General features: G+C 42.6%; 1 protein-coding gene across 2 annotated transcripts in view; it reads right to left on the reverse strand.

Annotated features, from left to right (window-relative positions):
- LCOR (ligand dependent nuclear receptor corepressor) overlaps positions 1 to 24,472 on the reverse strand; it is a 459,578-nt gene that overhangs the window by 391,895 nt on the left and 43,211 nt on the right. The window lies entirely within an intron of this gene.

Raw genomic sequence — 24,472 nt, forward strand, 5'->3', positions numbered from 1 at the left:
CGAGTGAAAATCCAAGACCACTTTAGGCAAGAAAGAGGGAACAGTATGCAATTGTATCGCTCCTGGAGTCACCTGAAGAACTCCCAGCAAGGTAAGGCCTGCGGCTTGGAATCCAACACGCAGAACATATCGCCACCAGAAACACAGTTTTCAAGGTCAATAACCACAAGGAAAGGCTACACAGCGGTCGAAACGTAGGGTCTGCCAAGAATCCAACCTCAAGTTAAGACTCCACAAGGGAACCAGTAACCACAAGGAAGGAAGGAAGGAAGAAAGATGTTTCACTCCCTTCAAGAAACTGGCCACATCAGGGTGAGACAATAAGGATTCACCATTCACCTGGCCCCTGAAGCAGGCAAGAGTCACAAACAGTACCTTCAAGAAATTAAGGGCCAACCCTTTACTTAACCCATCCTGCAAAAATTCCAAAATGAGGAAGAACTTTTGAGCTCATAGCAAGGTGGCAATCACCACAGAAAAGTATCCATGCTTCAACAAGCAAGCCCTCTCAAGGGCCATACTGTAAGACAAAACTGAGTCGGATCTTTGTGAAGGACAGGCCTCTGCTGCAACAGATTCTTGTGGGGCAGAAGATGAAGGGGGTCTCTACCAGGAGTCTTTGCAGATCTACAATACCATGGTGTTCTGGGCCAATCCGGTGCCACTAGGAGCACCATCCACCCTGTGGCCTTTGATTCTGCGATCTATCCTGCCCAACGTGGGCCACGGGGGAAGGCATACAGCAGCTTGTTTTCCAGCCAGACCTGCACGAAAGCATCGATACCCAAAGACCTCTGATCTCTCCTGCAACTGAAGAATTGAGGAACCTTCACACTGAAAGAAGTCGCCAGCAGGTCTAGGAACAGAAGGCCCCAGGCGAGCCACTATCGGCTGAAAAACTGTCCGACAATACCCATTCTCCTGGGTCCAAACTCTCCCTGCTGAAAAAATCTACTCTTATATTGTCCTTTCCTGCAATGTGAGATGGCGCGATCACCTGGAGATGTCCTTCTGCCCATTCCATAAGTTGGTCTATTTCCTGCAACACTTGCTGGCTCTTGGTTCCTCTCTGCTGATTAATGAAAGCCACGGTCGTTACGTTGTCCGACACTACTTAGACCATTTGAACCTGCACAGTCTGTCACTGAATTGCAAGCACACCAACTGGATCGCCCAGGCTTCCAGGCAATTGATGCTCCAGAGAGAGTCTTCTGTATTCCAGCGTCCTTGCGCTGTTAGTTCCTAAACTGTGAGCTGCCCAACCCTGGAGTCTCGCATCTCTCGCCCCACCAACACAGGCACGCTACATGTTCCCTCTCTAAAAACAGCCCACCTCTCCTCCACTCGCGAGCGTGCTCTCTCCATAGCAGGCCCCGTTCTCTGGAACTCCCTCCCTGTTCACTTGCGCCTCGAGCCATGTTTATTCAAATTTAAAAAGAAACTAAAAACTCTACTATTCAAAAAGGCCTATCCAGAATAGATTCCCTCCCATCCTATCCCCGCACCAACCCCTGGTGATCACATCTTCCTTATATTAAGGAACTAGCTATACTGTTAATGTTATGCCTGTTACTGTTATGTTATTCTGTCTTTCCACACTGCTCCTTGTTATCCCCCTCCCAGTTGACTCTCCCTGTTAACATGTAATTTCAAGCCTTTCTTGTTCAAATGTAAACCGGTATGATGTTCCCACTAATACCGGTATATAAAAGTTCCTAATTAAATAAAAATAAATTATCAACCAATTCAGCAATGTCAGAGAAACTCCTTTTTCTCAGATGATCTTCCCACAACCACTACTGGAGGTGAAAACAGATTTCAAGCAGCAAGTGGAGCCAAACCAAACAGTCCTGAGACTGAGTTCCAACGAGACAGCAGGGAGTGCTGAAGAGGACACATGCACTCTTGCCCTCGGCACCATTTCCAGGGTTGCCACCAAACAGAGTACCTGCAGATAGGACCACACTGTTGGGCGTATAGTGTTCACCAAAAGAACCACCTGCGACATCAACTTCTGAATCCGAACTTCTGGCAGGAAAACTTTGTCCTGCCCTGTGTCGAACCAAACACCCAGATACTCCAAAGATAAAGATGGCTGAAGACTGCTCTTGGCAGACCCAACTGAGCTCCTGCAACAAGGAGATCACCTTGCAGGTCACCAGGCAGCTTTCTTCCAGAGACTTGGCTCAAATCAGCCAGTCATCCAAAAAGGGGTGTACTAGGATTCCATTATCTCTCAACTCTGCTGGTACCACCACCATAACCTTGGAAAAAGTTCTGGGAGCAGAGACTAGACCAGAAGGCAACGCACGAAACTCATAATGGCGCCCCCACACCGCAAAACATAGAAAATGGTGTTCCAATCAGATGGAATATGGAGGTAGGCCTCAGACAGATCCAGGAAAGTCAGAAATCCCCAGACTGCACAGCTATTATCCCTGAGCGCAAGGTTTCCATGCGAAAATGAGTCATCTGCAAATGACAGTTGACTCCTTTGAGATCCAGGATGGGACGAAATGAGCTCTCCTTCTTGGGCACAATAAAATAATAGAATATCGCCCCGTATTTTCTTGAGATGTAGGCACTGGAACCACAGCCTTCAGACTGAGGAGCCTTGACAGTGTAGATTGCCACTCCCCACAGAAGAAGCAGGCAGTGGAAAGAGACACCATGAACACATCCCAAGGAACACTGCATAACTCCCGTGCATATCCTTCACGTGTCACCGCCAGGATCCACTGATCCGATGTGAAACTGACCCACCTCTGATAAAAGAGAAAGGCGTCCCCCTTTCTCTTGCTCCCAAGGATAGGTCGGCAAACCTTCATCTGTGAGGCTACCTGAGCCTGCAGCTTGCTTGGGCTGTCTGGGAAAAAAAAGGACTGAGACCTGCCAAAAGGCCAAGTTCTCTGAAAGGTCAACCCTCTGTAGGAACAAAATTACATGGAACCCCTGAGACGACCCCTCAAACCAAAGGGGCACTGCAACTGCTTATCCTCTGGGAACTAAGGAACCCGGGATTCGCCCCACTTACTAACCAGTTTCTCCAACTCGCTCCCAAACAAGAGTGAACCTTTAAAAGGCAATTTTGCGAGATCACGTGACGCCATGAGAGCAATAAGATGTGATCCGCTGCTCTCCTGGGTCCTCATCCTACCACCCACCGAATTTTGGTATCGAACTCAGATTTAAAGATACTACTTCTGCTCAGAACCAGCTGCCAATTCGAAAAATACCTATTTCCAGGGGAGAATGTCAACACCAGTGAGACAGAACAGAGAAAAAGAGAACCCAAAGCCGAGCTCCCCGAAAATGGCAGATGGCAGAACAGAAAACATACAGGAGACGGCCCCATCGATGGCGGTTCATGATTTTAAAAGCCACTGTGGTTACTGCATTGGAACCAGAATTTTAAAAACTTGCTGATAAATTAGACGATGTATCAACTTCACTCACAGGGATTAAACACCACATGGCAGAAGCCAAGCAACGCATCCCTGATACACAAGATGGCCTCTTAGGCACAAAATCAGATCTACAAGATTTGCAGGGCATAATTAAACATGAAGAACGGCTTGATGATCTAGAAAACCAATCTTGCCGCAACAATCGGAGGCTGGTGGGCATCCCAGAGTCTGTGGAAGACCGCAAGCTAGCACCATTTTTGGAGTCTCTGCTCTATAAGGAACTCGATCTGGAAAGTAAGTACAGGGAACTGCACATTGAACGGGCACACCGCGTGGGCCCTAAATGGGAGAACTCAGAGCACCCTCGTGTAGTCATTCTACGAATTCTCAATTTCGCACAAAAGGTGGAGATACTACAGGCATTTCGGACCAGGAAACAACTCACATTTGAAGGCAAGAAGATCCTAGTGTTTCAGGATTATTCTTCTAAGGTGTTCGCTTTACATCGGGAGTTCTCCCCAATATGCTTCAAGATGTTTCAACTAGGCCTTAAGCCAGCGCTTTTGTACCCAGCCAGGCTCAAAATTACTCATGCAGGGGAAACCAAATGGCTCCCGAAGCAACCAGCCTCTTCATGCTTGTGGCTCACTGCCACATTGGGGAATCCCTGCTCCATTACAGCTCCCTGCTGCTTTGGAAGGGGGAAATCCTGGCACGGATGGCCTCTTCTTTTTGCGGCTCACCGCCGCATGTAATTTTAGTACAGCTGGCCTGTGGCAGCCTTGCTTCAGTGAGATTGGGCTCCTTTGCCACCTCTGGCCTGGACAGTGCCACTCCTCCCAGCCCCCCCCCCCGGGCTATGGGATGCCCCTTCTTCCTACTCCCACAGACACAGACAGAGAGAGAGAGAGACAGAGAGAGAGAGACACAAATACTTCATGTCAGAGGGAAGCTGAAATCCAGAAGCTCTAGGGTGGCATTCTCTGAAATGCTTCCTGTTCCACCTGTAGGTCCCCAGAGGAAAGCAGAGCTCCAGAGTTTCAATGCGTGGATGAGAAGATGGTGCACGGAAGAGGGATTCAGTTTTGATAAGGAACTCGGGAGACTTTTCCGAAAGGATGGGCTCCACCTTAACCAGAGTGGAACCAAGCTGCTGGCACTAGCTTTCAAAAAGGAGATAGAGCAGCTTTTAAACCAGAACAAGGGGGAAAGTGCATGGTTCAGAGAAATGTATCCTTGAAGGATACTAATGAAACAGGAGAGTTAGTGCATCCCAACAGAGAGGTTCCATTAAAAGCAAACATAGTCCATGTGCCTATATGTAAAAAATCACCGACGCTAATGATTTCCGAATTATCCCCAACAACTGAAAAGCAGGTTGTTAATACAAACAAAAAATACACTTTGAAATGTCTGTATGCCAATGCCAGAAGTCTAAGAAGTAAGATGGGAGAGTTAGAGTGTATAGCAGCAAATGATGAGATTGACATAATTGGCATCACAGAGACTTGGTGGAAGGAGAATAACCAATGGGACAGTGCTATATCAGGGTACAAATTATATTTCAATGATAGGGAGGATCAACTTGGGGGTGTGGCATTTTATGTCCAGAAGGGTATAGAGTCCAACAGGATAAAGATCATACAAGAAACTAAATGCTCAGTAGAATCTATATGGGTAGAAATCCCATGTGTGTTGGGTAAGAGTATAGTGATAGGAGTATACTACCGTCCACCTGGACAAAATGGTCAGACAGATGATGAAATGCTAAGAGAAATCAGGGAAGCTAACCAACTTGGCAGTGCAATAATAATGGGAGATTTCAATTACCCCAATATTGACTGGGTAAATGTAACATCAGGACTTGCTAGAGACATAAAGTTCCTGGATGTAATAAATGACTGCTTCATGGAGCAATCTGTTCAGGAACCAACAAGAGAGGGAGATATTTTTGATTTAATTCTTAGTGGCATGCAGGATTTGGTGAGAGGAAAACGGTGGTGAGGCCACTTGGCAACAATGATCATAACAATCAAATTTAAACTAATAACTGGAAGGAGGACAATAAGTAAATCTGCAGCACTAACACTAAACTTTCAAAAGGGAAACTTTGATAAAATGAGGAAAATAGAAAAAAACTGAAAGGTGCAACTGCAAAGGTTAAAAGTGTTCAACAGGCATGGACATTGTTTAAAAATACAATCCTAGAGGCGCAGTCCATATGTATTCCACATAAGGAAGGCAAAACGATTACAGTCATGATTAAAAGGTGAGGTGAAAGAGGCTATTTTAGGCAAAAAAACAACATCCTTCAAAAATTGGAAGAAGGATCCATCTGAAGAAAATAGGATTTATTTGTAGTTTTTTTTTATACAGACATTCGTTTAGTAACATCACATCGGTTTCAATTTAACATAACGGATAGCAACGGCGCTTTATATTTGAGAAAAATGAGATAAGTAGAATAATAAACAAGTTAGCTAATATAAAATACATAAAGAACAATTGTAATACTTAGATAACCAACACACATAATAAATATTGTGTAATAAAATACAAGTTGAAAACATGTGCAGAAATTGTTGATATGTAAAGTAGCAGGGAGTTCATCAAAAAGTTTGGAAATGAGTGGAGAGTTGAGGAAGGTGACCAGGTAGGTAGTCACCTACTGTTATGATACGAGTGGGGGGCGAGTCAGGTAAACGCTTGTAAGAAGAGCCATCTTTTAAGGTCAGGGGGCATATTGTTCCAGGTTGCTGGCCCAGCTACGGTCATGGCGCGTTCTTCGGTCGTGTTGAGACGAGTGGCTTTATGAGAAGGCATGTGTAATGTAGCAGCATGTTGTGATCTGGGTGGTCTGGAGGGTTTGTGGAAGTGTAAAGCGTTGAGCCAGTGCATGTTTTTGGTATGTAGGGTTTTTTGTATTATAGACAATGTTTTGCATTTTATCCGTTGGGCAATGGGGAGCCAATGTAATTCTTTGAGGATAGGTGTAATGTGTTTGGATTTGCAAGTGTTGGTGAGTATGCATGCAGCTGCATTTTGCAGCATTTGTAATGGGAGGATGGTGGTTTTGGGAGGCCAAGGAGGAGGGAGTTACAGTAGTCTACTTAGTATAAGGCAGTTGTTCTCAACCCTGTCCTGGGGACCCCCACAGCCAGTCGGGTTTTCATGATATCCACAATGAATATGCATGAGAGAAAATGTGCATATACTGCCTCCATAACATGCAAATTTTCTCTCATGCATATTCATTGTGGGTATCATGAAAACCCGACTGGCTGGGGGAGGTCCCCAGGACAGGGTTGAGAACCACTGGTATAAGGGATTGTAGAACGGTACGAAAGTCACATTGATAGAGTAGGGGTTTTAATTTCTTTAGAGTATGTAATTTAAAATAACCGTCTTTTATTGTGTTAATTATTTTTCTTAAGATTTAGCTGATTGTCAAAGGTGGCTAAGGTTTTTTTTTACACTTTGTGCAGGGGTGATTGCAGTATTGATGGCAAGGTTAATGCTCGTGAGGAGTGAACATAAACATCGTGAGGATAAAACAAGCATTGTCAAGTTAAGTGTAAAACTTTGATAAGACAGGCGAAGAGAGAATTTGAAATTAAGTTGGCCATAGAGGCAAAAACTCATAAAAACTTTTTTAAATATATCTGAAGCAAGAAACCTGTGAGGGAGTCGGTTGGACCATTAGATGACCGAGGGGTTAAAGGGGCTCTTAGGGAAGATAAGGCCATTGCAGAAAGAATAAATGAATTCTTTGCTTCCTTGTTTACTAATGAGGATATTGGGGAGATACCAGTTCCGGAGATGGTTTTCAGGGGCAATGAGTCAGACAAACTGAACGAAATCACTGTGAACCTGGAAGATGTAGTAGGCCAGACTGTCAAACTAAAGAGTAGCAAATCACCTGTACTGGATGGTATGCATCCTAGAGTACTGAAGGAACTCAAATGAAATTTCTGATCTATTAGTTAAAATTTATAACCTATCATTAAAATCATCAATTGTACCTGGAGACTGGAGGGTGGCCAATGTAACCCCAATATTTAAAAAAGGCTCCAGGGGCGATCCGGGTAACTATAGACCAGTGAGCCTGACTTCACTCCTGGAAAAAATAGTGGAAACTATTCTCAAGATCAAAATCGTTGAGTATATAGAAAGACATGGTTTAATGGAATACAGTTAACATGGATTTACCCAAGGGAAGTTTTGCTTAACAAATCTGCTTCATTTTTTTGAAGGGGTTAATAAACATGTGGATAAAGGTGAACCAGCATATGTAGTGTATTTGGATTTTCAGAAGGCGGTTGGCAAAGTCTCTCATAAGAGGCTTCCAAGAAAACTAAAAAGTCATGGAAAAGGAGGCGATGTTCTTTTGTGGATTACAAACTGGTTAAAAGACAGGAAACAGAGAGTAGGATTAACTGGTCAATTTTCTCAGTGGAAAAGGGTAAACAGTGGAGTGCCTCAGGGATCTGTACTTGGACCGGTGCTTTTATATAAAGCACCGGTCCATCTATCTATACTTTATAATAGTCTGCTCAGTGTGCTGCAGCAGTCAAAAAAGCAAACAACGTTAGGAATTATTAGGAAGGGAATGGTTAATAAAACAGAAAATGTCATAATGCCTCTATATCACTCCATGGTGAGACCGCACCTTGAATACTGTGTACAATTCTGGTCGCCACATCTCAAAAAAGATATAATTGCAATGGAGAAGGTACAGAGAAGGGCAACCAAAATGATAAGGGGAATGGAACAGCTCCCCTATGAGAAAAGGCTGAAGAGGTTAGGGCTGTTCAGCTTGGAGAAGAGATGGCTGAGGGGAGATATGATAGAGGTCTTTAAGATTATAAGAAGTCTTGAACGAGTAGATGACGTTAGCAAGTAGCACATTTAAGTCTAATCGGAGAAAATCCTTTCACTCAATGCACAATAAAGCTCTGGAATTTGTTGCCAGAGGATGTGGTTAGTGCAGTTAGTGTAGCTGGGTTCAAAAAAGGTTTGGATAAGTTCTTGGAGGAGAAGTCCATTAACGGCTATTAATCAAGTTTACTTAGGGAATAGCCACTGCTATTAATTGCATCAGTAGCATGGGATCTTCTTAGTGTTTGGGTAATTGTCAGGTTTTTGTGGCTTGGTTTGGCCTCTGTTGGAAACAGGATGCTGGGCTTGATGGACCCGTCTGACCCAGCATATCAATTTCTTATGTTCTTATGAGAGTACGTGTATAGGTATGTAACACTGTGTGATACAGACATACACTAACACACTACTGTTGTGCTGCTGTTTATGTGCTCATACAATGCTTGTCCCCCCCACCCCCCAGGACTAACCCATCATAGTTTAAGAAGTTCTTGCTTGCTGCCAGCCCTTCCTCATTCTGTAGCAGTCTCCCCCTTTTCCAAATCCACTCTGAAACTTGCTGGTTCCATAGCTAATTGCTCCTCTCGCAGCTCAGTCACCTTAGACAGAAGCCTCCCCCCAACACTGCACAGGTACTTCCTCCTGGCTCACTCTCCTTTTCTGTGCCTGTAGCTTGCCTTCACTTCTCCACCACTCCAATATATTCCCACTGACTGCATACTACAAAGTCTGCTGCTATTATGGTTTCCCCAGGCTTGACTGCCTACTTACTCCAGGGGATAGGGGACCAAAAGTGATCGATACTTTTCCCTGGGCTTATAAAAAGAAAACTTAAGCCCTGGCCAAGACAAGGGAGAGTCACTAACCCAGCTCCAGATGGGAATCCTGCTAACTCTTGTAGTGCCAGTGCAACCAGGGCTGGGCAAGGGTAATTTATAACAGATTTTACATGAAAAAGAACATTCAAAGTAGTCTAAGGTAAAAATATTATGTATTTATCCTATAGTTAATTCCTCCCCTTATTCTTTTGCTTCTCACATTTGTATTATTCAATATTCTAAGTTTATTGTAAAGCCTGTGGCTACATTACTTTTTCTGTAAACAGATTAAATGTTCCAAACGATTATCGGTATATAAAAAATGCTAAATAAATAAATGTATATGTATATTATTTACATGCATTACTATGGCAACCAGAAAACTCTGCAAAAAAGTCACCTGCAGCCATATGGTATTACAGCTTATTATAACAGGTGTTGGGTATGAGCTCAGCTTTCAGTAAAATTTGAGTAAACTGAATTATAATATAGTAAACCTTCCATAAGAAAACAGCACTAACTGCCACCATTCAAACAGTATAATCCTACCTATGAAAAGCCAACACTGAAAATACAGACAGACTCTTACCAAATACAAAATGAAAAGATTTATTTATTTTTAACTTTTATATACCGATCTTCTTGCATGGGATACAAATCAAACCGGTTTACAGTGAAACAATAACCTCGCATGAGCGTGTTACATAGAACATGAAACATCGAATAAACTTTGAATAAAACATTAGGAATATAGAAAAGATGATAAAGTATAAATAGAAACATGCAGATAAAAAGTAAACTTGACATCTCAACAAGCCAGACTGTATGGAATGGAAAAACAAATATCATTCCTCACTAATCAAACAATAACATCAATCGTAATAGTAAAAGCAAACAAAAAATAAATATTTCAAAGCAGCTGATGAAAAGAACATGATTACGAACATAGAACTTTTTTTTTAATTTCCCAAACATCAATAAAATATTTCAAACTAGCAGACACAGCAAATATCCAATAGTTTAAATTAAAGCTAAAATAAATACCCTCCTCTCCGTACCTAGGAACTTTAGATTAGTCACCCTGATATTGTTATGGATTAGAAAAGGGTGGGAGATATGCACAAACTTTGTCTAACACGTTTATTCTCATACAAACTCCCTTATATTTTCTCACACACACTCACTGGCTCACATGCTCTCTCTTACAGACATGCTATGTCCCACACAAACGCTCTTGATCACACATGTTTACAGGCTCACTCATGCTCTCATATACATGCTCTCACACATTTACTGACTCGTTCTTGCTCAAACACATGCTCGCTGGCTTAATTGCTTTTACTCTCACACTCAGGCCCACTGGCTTAAATAGTCCTCTGACTCAAACATATGTTCATTGGCTCACTCACCTGCTCTGGTAGCCACAACATGCCCAACTGTATTATGCAGTGCAACAATGGAAAACAAAACCATAATCACTCCTCACAAACATCAAGCAATAAAAATCAAAAACTATAAAGACATTCATAATATTAAAACCATGAGAATAAAAAATGTCAAAATAGCTAAACATAGGAAACCAATACTGAAAGCATGTTCAGTGCTACTTAGCCAAATAAAAAGGACTTTTTGGTTATGTAGCGGCCACTGAATATGCACTTACGTGTAACAAATGCTGCTTAGCCACATAAGTCCCTTTATATGGCTAAAATGTTAGCTGCATAAGTTGTGGGTGGAGTGACTTAGCCACATAATGTATGCAGCTAAGGAGCAATATTCAGTCTTGGCCACATTAAGTTAACCGGCCAAGTTAGATGGTTATAACGTATACAGCCAAGTACAAATATATATGCGTACATTCAGCAACATTGCCATGCTGCTGAATGTACCATCTAATTTAGCTAGATAAGTTATATCTAGCCAAGTTACTTAAAACGGCCATCTTTCAATATTGGGCCCCTAATGATTTAAAAAGTAACAAATTTTTTCTAATATTTCCCAAACACAAATAAAATATTTTAAAAACAGCAGATACATGAAATAACACCACAATTTAAAATTTAAAAGTCTCCTGCTGTCCATACCATTAAATAAATAAAATACCTGGCATCTTTTGATTTCCAAGAGATTGCTGTGAATTTGAATGAAGAGGAGCCACACAATCTTTATCTTCTCTCTCTCTCTCCTTCAGACACATAGGCACTCTCTCTCTCTCTCTCTTACACAGGCAGGCTCCCACACACACATTTTCAAGCTCTGTTTCTCATACATACATGCCAAGCTCACACATACAGAGTCCCACTCCCTCATGCACCCATGCAAGCTCTCTCTCTTATACAAATTCACACAGACACAAACCCCTTCAGGAGTCCTCCTTTCTTCTGCGCCTTGGCCGCAACACACGATGCTCCTTATTTAGTGCAGGAGGGGAGGTGGCCCTGTTACCGCCAGATGTGTATTTCTGCCAACCCCATGCCATAGGCCTTTTTTCTGACAATGGTGGATTGGGCTCAGTCGCGGTCCTGCCAATACCTCCCTTAGGCCGTGATTGGCTGGGCTCCATCAAGGTCCCACTGAGACCTCCTTCGGGCCACAATGGGTTGGGCTCAGTCACAGGCCCCACCAAGATCTGCCTCGACCCATGATGGGTTGGATTCTGTCATGGTCCCACCAATGGCCTTGTTCCACGGTTTCATCTCAGCAACATCCGATACTGTGTGATGAGACCCAGGGAAGACCCCAGACTGATCGATCTCCAGATGGACACCTCCCCAAAAGAGTGGAAACCAAATCTGTCTCAGCCACCTAAAAGCTACAAGGATCATATTCTCTCTGTCCTCGCGAAGCTTCAAGAGAGTATTTGTGACTAGAGGAATCGAAGGATACACTTACAGAAGACCCCTGCCCCAATGTCAGGCAAAGGCATCCGAGACTGGTTTGCCATCTAACCTGTACAGGAGCAGAACAGAGTCAACTTGCTGTTGCAAGGGGACGCAAACAAGTCCACATTTGGGCTCCCCCAGAGGCGGAAGATCTGGTTCGCTGCCCCTTGGTCCAGAGACCACTCGTTTGGTCTGAAGGCATGACTCAGTCTGTCCGCTATCACATTCTCTATTCTGGTCAGATACATGGCTCTGAGTAACATCCCGTGGGAGAGGGCCCAGGACAGAGGTATGACCTTGTGCCTCCCTGCTTGCTGACATACCACATTGCAACTTGGTTATCTGTATCAGGACAATTTTGCTGGACAGCCAATCTCTGAATGCCCATAGCGCAAAGCTGATTGCCCAGAGCTCCAGGAAGTTGATCTGACACCATGGTTCCTAGGAGGACCATAAGCTCTAGGTGTGGAGCCCCCTCTACATAAGCTCCCCCAAAGTGGATGCATCTGTGGTTAGGACAATTTGGGTAGGGGGATTTTAGAAAGATATTCCCCGTTCTAAATTTGAAGAGAGCGTGCCACCAGGACAAAGTCTCGGAGAGGTGGAGTAACTCTGATGCGAGCCCGGAGGCTCTGTGCCACTGCGACCTTGGGGGTCACTGGGCTCTGCTCATGTAAAAGCGTGCTCATGTAAAAGCATGTTTTCAAGTATATAGGAGGCCCAAAAAAGAAAGCCTGGAAGCTAGAATTCACAAAGAAATAGTAAAAAATTCATGCTGTATATCATAGCTACTTAGCACGAAGATCTAAAACATAGACCATTTGCTTTCATCAGCTTAATGGGTAGTTACAAGTGAAGCTTAAACTCAGGCAGTACTAGCAGTTATTATATTCTTAGATTCTACAAAAATTCTTATCTGTGTAGGTTCATAAAAATATATATTCACTACCTGATGTTTAAGCAGAAATTTACCAGGAAATCTAAGGGATATTTAAGCTCCTTAAGTAACAGGAATTTTTCCCTCCTTTCTTGGATAAATTTGGAAATAAAATATTTTTCGAACCCACAATTGCCTATTAAGAAAAAAAACAAGTGAAGAATCAAATTATAATCCTGTTTGAAAATGAAGGATACCAATGGGGCGGCTTTAAAGAATGCCTAATTTACAAAACTCTACAAAAAATATAAGATCTAAACTATCCAAGGTAGGAGGACCAGCTAGAAGAAAGCCAGCAGGTGGCAACTGGGGTTGCAAAGGAGGTGCCAGCCCTAGTTTCCACTTGTCTCTTAGGACATGATGCCTCCGTGTTTATACTGTATCCAGCACCATAAGAACATAAGAAAATGCCATACTGGGTCAGACCAAGGGTCCATCAAGCCCAGCATCCTGTTTCCAACAGTGGCCAATCCAGGCCATAAGAACCGGGCAAGTACCCAAAAACTAAGTCTATTCCATGTAACCATTGCTAATGGCAGTGGCTATTCTCTAAGTGAACTTAATAGCAGGTAATGGACTTCTCCTCCAAGAACTTATCCAATCCTTTTTTAAACACAGCTATACTAACTGCACGAACCACATTCTCTGGCAACAAATTCCAGAGTTTAATTGTGCGTTGAGTAAAAAAGAACTTTCTCCGATTAGGTTTAAATGTGCCCCATGCTAACTTCATGGAGTGCCCCCTAGTCTTTCTACTATCCGAAAGAGTAAATAACCGATTCACATCTACCCGTTCTAGACCTCGCATGATTTTAAACACCTCTATCATATCCCCCCTCAGTCGTCTCTTCTCCAAGCTGAAAAGTCCTAACCTCTTTAGTCTTTCCTCATAGGGGAGTTGTTCCATTCCCCTTATTTTGGTAGCCCTTCTCTGTACCTTCTCCATCGCAATTATATCTTTTTTGAGATGCGGCGACCAGAATTGTACACAGTATTCAATGTGCGGTCTCACCATGGAGCGATACAGAGGCATTATGACATTTTCCGTTTTATTCATCATTCCTTTTCTAATAATTCCCAACATTCTGTTTGCTTTTTTGACTGCCGCAGCACACTGCACCGACGATTTCAATGTGTTATCCACTATGACACCTAGATCTCTTTCTTGGGTTGTAGCACCTAATATGGAACCCAACATTGTGTAATTATAGCATGGGTTATTTTTCCCTATATGCATCACCTTGCACTTATCCACATTAAATTTCATCTGCCATTTGGATGCCCAATTTTCCAGTCTCACAAGGTCTTCCTGCAATTTATCACAATCTGCTTGTGATTTAACTACTCTGAACAATTTTGTGTCATCTGCAAATTTGATTCTCTCACTTGTCATATTTCTTTCCAGATCATTTATAAATATATTGAACAGTAAGGGTCCCAATACAGATCCCTGAGGCACTCCACTGTCCACTCCCTTCCACTGAGAAAATTGCCCATTCAATCCTACTCTGTTTCCTGTCTTTTAGCCAGTTTGCAATCCATGAAAGGACATCGCCACCTATCCCATGACTTTTTACTTTTCCTAGAAGCCTCTCATGAGGAACTTTGTCAAACGCCTTCTGAAAATCCAAGTATACTATATCTACCGGTTCACCTTTATCCACATGTTTATTAACTCCTACAAAAAAGTGAAGCAGATTTGTGAGGCAAGACTTGCCCTGGGTAAAGCCATGCTGACTTTGTTCCATTAAACCATATCTTTCTATATGTTCTGTGATTTTGATGTTTAGAACATTTTCCACTATTTTTCCTGGCACTGAAGTCAGGCTAACCGGTCTGTAGTTTCCCGGATCGCCCCTGGAGCCCTTTTTAAATATTGGGGTTACATTTGCTATCCTCCAGTCTTCAGGTACAATGAATGATTTTAATGATAAGTTACAAATTTTTACTAATAGGTCTGAAATTTCATTTTTTAGTTCCTTCAGAACTCTGGGGTGTATACCATCCGGTCCAGGTGATTTACTACTCTTCAGTTTGTCAATCAGGCCTACCACATCTTCTAGGTTCACCGTGATTTGATTCAGTCCATCTGAATCATTACCCATGAAAACCTTCTCCATTACAGGTACCTCCCCAACATCCTCTTCAGTAAACACTGAAGCAAAGAAATCATTTAATCTTTCCGCGATGGCCTTATCTTCTCTAAGTGCCCCTTTAACCCCTCGATCATCTAACGGGCCAACTGACTCCCTCACAGGCTTTCTGCTTCGGATATATTTTAAAAAGTTTTTACTGTGAGTTTTTGCCTCTACAGCCAACTTCTTTTCAAATTCTCTCTTAGCCTGTCTTATCAATGTCTTACATTTAACTTGCCAATGTTTATGCTTTATCCTATTTTCTTCTGTTGGATCCTTCTTCCAATTTTTGAATGAAGATCTTTTGGCTAAAATAGCTTCTTTCACCTCCCCTTTTAACCATGCCGGTAATCGTTTTGCCTTCTTTCCACCTTTCTTAATGTGTGGAATACATTTGGACTGTGCTTCTAGAATGGTATTTAACAATGACCACGTCTCTTGGACATTTTTTACTTTTGTAGCTGCTCCTTTCAGTTTTTTTCTAACAATTTTTCTCATTTTATCAAAGTTTCCCTTTTGAAAGTTTAGCACGAGAGCCTTGGATTTGCACACTGTTCCTTTTCCAGTCATTAAATCAAATTTGATCATATTATGATCACTATTGCCAAGCGGCCCCACCACCGTTACCTCTCTCACCAAGTCCTGTGCTCCACTGAGAATTAGATCTAAAATTGCTCCCTCTCTCGGTTCCTGAACCAATTGCTCCATAAAGCTATCATTTATTCCATCCAGGAACGTTATCTCTCTAGTGTGACCCGATGATACATTTACCCAGTCTATATTGGGGTAATTGAAGTCTCCCATTATTACTGCACTACCAATTTGGTTAGCTTCCCTAATTTCTCTTAGCATTTCACTGTCCATCTCACCATCTTGACCAGGTGGACGGTAGTATACCCCTATCACTGTAGTCTTCCCTGACACACAAGGGATTTCTACCCATAAAGATTCAATTTTGTATTTAGTCTCATGCAGGATGTTTATCCTGTTGGACTCTATGCCATCCCGGACATAAAGCGCCACACCTCCTCCCGACTGCTCCTCTCTGTCATTGCGATATAATTTGTACCCCGGTATAGCACTGTCCCATTGGTTATCCTCTTTCCACCATGTCTTTTTTGTTTGTATTTTTATTCTACTTTTTAATTGATAGGGATAAGTTAGAATTTTTTAGCTCAGGTGAGTTTTTAGTTACAGGCACTTGGACTACTTTTCTAATTATTGGAACCTCACTGTCGGGATGCCCTAATTCTAATGCATCATTAGTATCCTTTAAAGATACCTCTCTCCGAACCATGCGCTGCTGAGCGACTGTCGGCTTTCCCCTTTGTTCTAGTTTAAAAGCTGCTCTATCTCCTTTTTAAAGGTTAGCGCCAGCAGTCTGGTTCCACCCTGGTTAAGGTGGAGCCCATCCCTTCGGAAGAGACTCCCCCTTCCCCAAAAGGTTCCCCAGTTCCTAACAAAACTGAATCCCTCTTCCTTGCACCATCGTCTCATCCACGCATTGAGACTCCGGAGCTCTGCCTGCCTCTAGTGACCCGCACATGGAACAGGAAGTATTTCAGAGAATGCTACCCTGGAGGTTCTGGATTTAATCTTTCTACCTAAGAGCCTAAATTTGGCTTCCAGAACCTCCCTCCCACATTTTCCTATGTCGTTGGTGCCCATGTGTACCACGACAGCCGGCTCCTCCCCAGCACTGTCTAAAATCCTATCTAGGTGACGCGTGAGGTCCGCCACCTTCGCACCAGGTAGGCATGTTACCAGGCGATCCTCACACCCACCAGCCACCCAGCTATCTACATTCCTTATAATCGAATCACCAACTATAACGGCCGACCTAACCCTTCCCTCCTGGGCAGTAGGCCTTGGGGAGATATCCTCAGTGCGAAAGGACAATGCATCACCTAGAGAGCAGGTCCTTGCTACAGGATCCTTTCCTGCTACACCTGGTTGGTGCTCTCCCATTATGAGACCTTCTTCCTCCAAGGCAGCACCAGGGCTGCCAGTCTGAAGTTGGGACTTGACTACCATGTCCCTGAAGGTCTCATCTATATACCTCTCTGTCTGCCTCAGCTCCTCCAGGTCTGCCACTCTAGCCTCCAGAGATCGACTCGTTCTCTGAGAGCCAGGAGCTCTTTGCATCGCATGCACATGTACAACTTCTCACCGGTGGGTAAAAAATCATACATGTGACACTCGATGCGTGTTCTTATGTTCTTAAGGGAGTAAAATGGACGGTTGTGGCCATGTGGCCCAACAACCTCAACATGTGCTGAACTGAAACCTGCTGGTTCTGTTGAATCACCACCACTATGGACACCAAGGAGATCGCCCTGGAGCACGGCAGGAAGGCTTTTTCCTCAGCCATGTTTAGCAGGGCTCTTATGAAGTCAAATCGAGGTGATGGGCTGAGATGGAACTTTGAGTTGTTGATGACAAAACCCTAGTGACTCCAACACCCGGATGGTAAAGCACAAGGAATGATCAGCTCCTATCTGAGAGGAGGTCTTGAACAGCCAATCATCCAAGTACTGGAAAATATGCTCGCCCAAGTCTGTGGAGGTGCACCCCCACCACGGCCAGACATTTTGTGAAGACACATGGGGCCAACCCTAGCCCATACAGCAACATTCTATACTGGAAGTGCCGTTTTCCCACCACAAATCCGAGATACTTCCTGTGACTCAGGAAGATCTCAATGTGAGTGTATGTGTCCTTTAAAAGAGAGGAAGCACAGCCAGACCCCTTTTTGCAGGAGGGGAATCTGAGTGCCCAAGGAAACCATCTTGAACTTTTTTTTTCTGAGAAGCCTGTTCAAAGCCCTTAGGTCTAGGATGGGACAGAGTCCCCCTGTTCTCTTTGGAATCAGGAAGTACTGGGAATAGAATCCCTGCCCTCTTTGCCCTGTGACAAGCTCAACCGCCCTGGCCATTAAGAGGGCCGAGAGCTCCTGAAGTAGTACCTCCTTATGCACTATTGGCCCCCAAAAAGGTTACGGGGCAATTTGTCAGGACACCAAATTGGTTTAATTGGTACCTTTGACAGATGGACAGAACCCACTGGTCTAAGGTTTTACTGTGCCAATTATCTGCAAAGTACCGTAGCCTGGTCCAGAAGTCTCGGGTATAAGTGGCTGGCATATACTCCCTACGACCCAGTCAAAACCCCATCCAAAGATTTGGCTGGGGCTTGGGAGCTCTCTGTTGCCTGGGAGGCCCATGAGCCTCTGAACAGGAGCAAGGGGCCAGAGGATAGTACTTCCTCAGGTGGTAGGAAAACTTCCTCTGACCCTGCCTCACAGACCTCCTGGCTGAGGAGGGTGGGTCTGAAGTACTGGCAGAGAACTATTGGAGGGTCTCATGGTGATCCCGCAATTGGGCCACAGAGTCCCTCAACTTATCTCCAAAGAGATTCTCCCCTGTGTACGGCAGATCAGAGAGTCCTTCCTATACCTTCGGTCGGAGATCCAAGGTCCACAGCCATGCCATTCTTCGGGCGCCAATTCCCACTGCAGACTCTCTATGCAGTCTCAAAATCATCATAAGTTGAACGAACCTCATGTTTTCCACACTCCAAGACCAGATGCACCAGCAATAAGAAGGGGTCTTGCTGTCGAGGCAGTCGCTCGGCCGCCTCTTTCACCTGCTTCCAGAGGCTGCACGAGTACTGTCTCATGTACAGCATGGCCCCTTGGAAGACTTTCCTCCCAAGATTGTCCATCGCTCTATGATCCTAGCCCGGGGGCGCCGAAACATGGGTCAGAGAGCACTTGGCCTTCTTGATAGCGAATTCAACCGCTTCTCGAATCTGGTAGCCTGTTAGATGAGGTAAACCCCATCCACCTTCCTGCTGACAGGAGGTACCGTGAAGGGGTGCTCCCAGATCCTGAGAATATAATTTTGTATAATAATGGAAAACTGCAGCAATTTTTTTTTTTTTTTATAGTAGAGTTCACCAATTTACCATATTCATCCAGCACTATGGAAATAAATTTGGAGCCCTTCTGTTTTGGCAAGCTAAACCAACTGCCATACCGAAAAAAACAATTTATTGCGCTGAGGAATTAAAGAGTAAAGGGAAATGTGTGTTGCCAAAAACAGATTTATTAGCCAAAGAGGGGCATGCTACATATTTGGATTTAGACATTCCGAGTCGTTTCTCCAAACATAGAATAGTCCTATTAATTTCTAAGCTATGATAACCCCACGCAGCATAACATTAGCTGTCTCTCAGAACAGTGATGGATTTTGTTGGTGTTCCATATTACTCTAGACAAAAGCTTTCCATTTATCTAATAGATAATCTCTAAAAAAAACCCTCTCTATAAAGATCAGTAGGGAAATCAACAAAAGCCTCTGAAAGGTAAGTCAGAGAAACGTTCTAGCTGCAGCCAGACCAAAGCATGATCTGAAATGACCATAGGGCCGATCTGAACAGTTGACTTTTTTTTTTCTTTTTTTACACTAAGACGACTTGGTGAGAGGAAAAGATAATCCAATCTCTGACTTATGTGCTCTGGATACATGACTATAGTCTTTTGAGAGAGTGAGGTGCACACCAAGCATAATCAAATCCAAAGCCTGGTACAGATAAATACCTTTAAGCTTACCCAGGTAGGACTCAGGAGTAGGAAATCTTTTTAAAAAAAAAAGTCATGAACACAGTTAAAATAGCTAGCCACCAACAAAAGTGAGTGAACATAAGGACACAACTGGGAAATCTTTTTGAGAAAACTATGGAGAACAAACATTAGGTGCATAAATATTGCACAAAACCAAATGGGAACCAAACACCACTCTCCAGATTCATGATACACCGTCTCCCCTTAAAGGGTAACCCCTTCCCTATCAAAATAGCTACTCCTGCTTTGTTGGAACCAGAAGATTCATGAAAGACCTGGCCCATCATTGGTGCTTCAACTTAAGATCTTCAGTGGGAGACTGCTTACCATATTTTCCAGCGTATAAGACTAGTTTTTAACCCCTGAAAATCTTCTCATAAGTCGGGGGTCGTCTTATAGGGCATATAATTAATTTATAAGCCCTCCCTGTCTCCAAGACTATCAGAGCGGTAGCGCATCCCTCTGGCCCGCCCTTGTATTCTATTACCGGTACCTCCTTCTCTGCCTCTCAGATCTCGCACATGCGCGTCTGCGCCGCTTCACTGCAGTCCTCAGGAGCGAGATCTGAGAGGCAGAGAAGGAGGTACCGGTAATAGGATACAAGGGCGGGCCAGAGGGATGCGCTACCGCTCTGATAGACTTGGAGACAGGGAGGGCAGACCAATCCAAGCAGGATTTGTATACAACAACCAGCCAATCGCCGGTAAAAGGTACATCGCTTGCCATGATTGGCTGGTTGTTGTATACTGGGTACCACATACAGTATATCACCAATACATACAGTACAGTCCAACAGTCAAAACCCCATCATGGCTCCACCAGCAAGAAGAAAGAAATAAGAAGCCAGTTTCAAACTTAAAGTTGTAAACTTTGCTATGGAACATAATAACTGCGCTGCTGCAAGACAATATGGAGTAGCAGAAAAGATGGTTTGAGACTGGAAAGCAAATAAAAAAGCATTAAAGAGTATGCCAAGGGGTAAGTATGCATTAAGAAGAGGCACCCCACATTGGCCAGAACTCGAAAAACATGTAGCAGATATGGTGAATGAGCATCGCCAAAATGGTTATGTAGTGACACGAAATAAAATACGTTTGTTGGCACTTCAGTGGGCCAAATCTAACCCAGATCACAGCAACAGACTTAAGGCCACTGTATCCTGGTGTACTAGATTCATGGCAAGGCATAATATGGTACTGAGGCAAGAGACTAAAATTGCCCAAAAATTACCTGCAGATCTTGATAGCAAAGTAAATAGTTTCCATCGATACGTAATACAACAGCGCACTAAACATGGCTATCCGTTAAGTAGTATTGAAAATATGGATGAAACTCCAATGAATTTTGATATGGTTGGAAATAAAACTGTCCATCAAAAAGGTGAAAAAACAATTTTGATTAAAACAGGGCTTGAGAAGTCCAGTTTTACAGTGGTATTAGGATGCACAGCTGATGGCACCAAACTGAGACCAATGATTATTTTTAAAAGAAAAACAATGCCGAAACTCAAGTTCCCTGTTTGTTGTTTTGTACATGTGAATGAAAAAGGCTGGATGGATGAAGAAGGGGTAAAGCTATGGCTTGATAATGTATGGAGCAGGCGACCAGGTGGACTTATTAAAAAATGTAGTCTACTGGTGTGGGATATGTTCAGGGATCATTTAACTCCCAGCACCAAGCAAAGGCTTGCAAGATTAAACACACATGCGGCAGTTATTCCTGCAGGATTGACATCGTTGGTACAGCCACTGGATATGTGCCTAAACAAGCCATTTAAAGATCACATTCGAGAACAGTGGAATGAATGGATGGTTAGCGGCGAAAAGTCATTCACAAAAGGAGGAAACGTGTGCTCTACAGTTGTATGTTTTGTGCAAGTTTGTCATAAAAGCCCGGAATGATATTTATGCAAAAACAGTAATCAAGTCTTTCAAGAAGTGTGGCATATCAAATTCATTAGATAGTATGGAGGACGACTACTTGTGGCAAGATGAAGAGGAAGCCGATGCTGAGACCACACCATCTGATACGGAATTCGATCCATACGATGACTGCCTTACAAATGTATCACAAGATGTCATTGATGTACTTATGATATCAGATGACGAACAGGAGGATTTTGAAGGCTTCTAAAGGGAAACTGTCACACCAGCAAAACCTGTAAAAATACCGTAGCTTGCAGTTATGATGAGCGTTGCTAACTCGCCAGGGACTTGCCCGGCACTTGCTCTCTCTCTCTATTGTTTGTTATCTTCCTCCTATCATCATCAGTTCCAGTTTGGTTGACAGCTTAGAAAACAAACAGCATGGCAGCTCCCATGGGTTTATCCTTCCTTTCAGCTTCAGAGTGAATTAGGAAAAGTTTAATCCACTTGCACTGTTTTATGTTTACATATTTGATAACAAACAGCCTTATGTTTATAAGTGACAGTTTTCCTGCTAAAGTACTTGTATGTCATAAGCATTTGAATTAAAATTACCATATTGAAATCAAATCTGATGGGTTTCTTTTAATTTTTACCGTATGTGCGTTGGAAGAAGGGTAGTCTTATACGGCGAGTATATCCCAAACTCTATATTTTAACTGGAAAAGTTGGGTGTCGTCTTATACGCCAGAAAATACGGTTATTTCCTGCAAAACTACAATATGAATGTTATGGCTAGTCAGATACTGAGGTATTTTAAACTTTTATCAATGATCCAATACCTGAAACATTCCAGGTACTGTATTTTAAAGAAGTAGTCATCCCCAGAGGTCATTGAGTGAAATGGAAAAAAAAAAAAAAGTGAAATCCCTGAAAGGTCCCCAACCTGAATACCCAGTAAAATACCCAAAAGAGAGAGTATATACAAGACCCAGCACCAACCATGGAACTGTATGCTGAAGATCCCTCCAAAAACACAACCCAACTAAATACTGACAGCCAATAGCTACAGCACAAACTTGTGCCAATGGGGCTCCCCTCCCATTACAATTAAGGAAAAAGGCACATATAAGGTTAAAGATAAAAAAAGAAACCCCATGAAAATAATGATCTGTAATACTTGAAAGATAAACTTTTTAACCAATAGGTTACCCCTAAATTACTAGACTAAAAGGACATCAACCCACAAACAGACTTATAAAGGTATCAAAACTTCAAGGTCCAACTATCCAAAACAGAACATCCAAGCTATAGCATAAAAGTAAAATTTTGTTGTACAATTGCAGAGAGAATAACCCTGGATCTGAAACACTTCACACTTCTGAAGTATTAGAAGAAAAAAAAAATAAACAGAAAAACAGATGGCTAGTATACTAAGTGCCTGCCTATAATAAAAAAAAATATTGTACATTTACAAGATCAATAAAGGAATAAACAGGGGAATATAAAAAGAGAACAACATATGAAGCCAACATAAACATGTTCAAAAAATAAATCTTCACAGCGAGATCAGAATGAAGTCTATGTTGTCTTATGGTCACAAGATCCACTGCAGAATCTAACATGTAAGATAACATATGGCCATAAGATGACATCTAGATCCAGTCTAGAAAACAGGACAAACTTACTATCTGCAAGATCGTTAATTTCAAAAAACTCTTTATTAAATGAGAAAAGACAAACTGGACTCTGAAGTACATTTGTTTCTTATGCACTTCAAAGTAATAGCCACGTAACTAAATGCTTGTGTACATTTTTATCCCCTCCCCATAGACCCTCCCAACCCCACATCTTAGCTGACCCCCCCACCCCACCACCACCAATTCAGCACTGTACAATCAAAACTCCAAAAACCCACACAATCAACCCCCCATGCTCCTTACTAACAAAATGCTAGACAAAGGATAACTTACAACCTATGGAAATACATAAATTGGGACTGATTTATATCACATTAGAAATCCTAAAGAAAAATCATGGATAGTTAATCACTGTACTGCGAGCCCTGGGTGACAATTTCTGCAGATAAAAATCTCTGGCTGCCATAAATCTCAATTTACATTGAAAACATCTATGTTCTGATTTTCCATCAACATTAAGTGATGTAGGCTATTATGCCACGCCCAATATGAGGGCACAGTCTGTTCCCACCACAATTGTAAAATAGTTTTTATCCCAAGCAGACAGGCCTTCCTAAGAAAAAGTGAGCCCCTTCTCCTTTGCCTAAAGATTCCCCCCATCAAATAAAAACCTGCAGCTGTAAATTCCACATATTTACTTACCAAGTACATTAGAAATGTACGTATTCTCTCTCAGAAAGTTTTATGACTGGGCATGGACAAAAATAATTAACCATGGTACCTTTTTCATTAGTCTGACATTTGCTACATTTATTAGAAGCAAGAAATCCCATTCTATACAATCGAGCAGGGGCTAAGTAATCTCTGTTAAAAAATTTATACTGAATTTCTCTAAAACCTGCCTCTCCCATCATACCAGGTATTCCCGTATCCCAGATTGAATCAAAGCAGAAGTCATAGTACCTGGTATGTCATAAATCCATTTTGATATAAGTGTATCCTGATGGGTAGAAGCTTGTTCTAATCCAAATATAGATTGATGGATACCTGAAATCCCTATCCTGCCCATTTATCCATCTGAAAAAAACTCCCAAATCTGTCAAAAAATCCTCTAACAAGTTATCTCTAGATAACGCAAAAATATAATGCTGCAGCTATAGATATGCAAATATGTTTGGGGTTTATGTCATAATTAGCCACCAGGTCCCGAAATAGCAAAATACATCCTTGATAAAGTACCTGGTGCTAATTGAGAAAGCCCAAATAATAAATATTCCAACGAGGAA

The sequence above is a fragment of the Rhinatrema bivittatum genome, chromosome 7 (genome assembly GCF_901001135.1).
Source record: "Rhinatrema bivittatum chromosome 7, aRhiBiv1.1, whole genome shotgun sequence".
Lineage (NCBI taxonomy): Eukaryota > Metazoa > Chordata > Amphibia > Gymnophiona > Rhinatrematidae > Rhinatrema > Rhinatrema bivittatum.